This window comes from Pongo abelii, chromosome 7 (genome assembly GCF_028885655.2).
Source record: "Pongo abelii isolate AG06213 chromosome 7, NHGRI_mPonAbe1-v2.0_pri, whole genome shotgun sequence".
Lineage (NCBI taxonomy): Eukaryota > Metazoa > Chordata > Mammalia > Primates > Hominidae > Pongo > Pongo abelii.
Window position 1 is genome coordinate 103,817,748 of NC_071992.2, and position 1,634 is coordinate 103,819,381.

Sequence of the window (1,634 nt, forward strand, 5' to 3'; positions counted from 1 at the left end):
CTCCTTACAAGTTAGGGACCTCTGGCTGGTGATGCGGAAGGCCTTGCTAAGGGCATGCTACTTGCCACAGAATGTGCCCTGCCCAATCAGCTTACCAAGTCTAGTTTGTGCACTGGTTCCTGAGTTCTTGTCCTGTGCCCAAGAAGAATGAGGATGTGCTGACCAGTGAAGGGTGAGGAGAATAATTTTATTGAGTAACGAAACAGGTTATAGTGGAGAGAGGACACGGGGGTGGTCACCCTACCTGAAGTCCCCCACGTGGCTGGGTCTGGGGCCTGTTTTGGACTCAGAACAGGGAGTGCGTGTTGATTGGTTTGTCAGTATGCAAAAATGGTTAAAGTGAATACACCACTCAAAGGTGGGCACAACAGTAGAAAACCAATTAGGAAAGGGTAGGTATGTGTAAAATAGGTGAAAGGTGGGGATCAATCAGAGGAAAGTAGGCCAAACAGGAAGACAAGTTCTCAATCCGGTCTGAGGATTTATCTTGTAGCTTGGCTTTCAAGCTTTAAACTGTCTTTGGCTTGGAGGTGGAGTTTCACTGGGGACCCGCCCCATCTGCCTAGGCATTTGGCTGCCTCCTGCTGCTCTCATCATGACCTTTTACTTTTTTTTTTTTGAGACAGAGTCTCACACTGTCACCCAGGCTGGGGTGCAACGGCACAATCTCAGCTCACTGCAACCTTTGCCTCCCAGGTTCAAGTGATTCTCCTGCCTCAGCCTCCCAAGTAGCTGGGATTACCTGCACCTGCCAACATGCCTGGCTAATTTTTTGTATTTTTAGTAGAGACGGGGTTTCACCATGTTGGCCAGGCTGGTCTTGAACTCCGGACCTCAGGTGATCTGCCTGCCTTGGCCTCCCAAAGTGGTGGGATTACAGGTGTGAGCTACCATGCCTGGCCAACCTTTTACTCTTAAATACTTCATTGTGTATTTCTTAAGTAAAAGTATGTTCTCTTACATATTTTCTTTGACAAATTATCAAAATTAGGAAATTTAACATTGAAGTAAAATATTTTTGAAATTCATAGCTCATATTCAAATTTTGTCAACTGTCTTAATAAAACACTTTCTAGCTATTACTTTCTTAGTTCACAATCAGATATTTCAATTAGTTATCATGTCTGTGTAGTCTCCTTTAATTGGAAAGAATTCCTTAGCCTTTGTTTTTGTTGACCCTGAAATTATTAAAGGGTACAGACCAATTATTTTGTAGAAGAGTTCCTGTCTGGTGTTTCCTCATTGTTAGGTTCAGGTTATGTTTGACAGGAAAACCATGATACATTTTATCCTTGGTGCCTATCAAAAGGCATGCACTATTTTTCCAATATTGGTAGATTTAATGTTATCACTTTGTTATTATGGTATCCATCAGGTTTCTCTACTCAGTAACTACTATTTCCCCTTTGTGATCAATATGCAATTTGTAAAGAAGATAACATGAGGCCATATAAATATCCTGTACCTCATCAAACTTTAATCCTCTGTTTTTTTAATCCATTGATGATTTCTTTTTTTTTTTTCCTTTCTTTTTTCTGAAACAGAGTCTTGCTCTGTTGCCCAGGCTGGAATGCTGTGGTGTGATCTCGCCTCATTTCAACCTCCACCTCCCAGGTTCAAGCGATTCTCCTGCC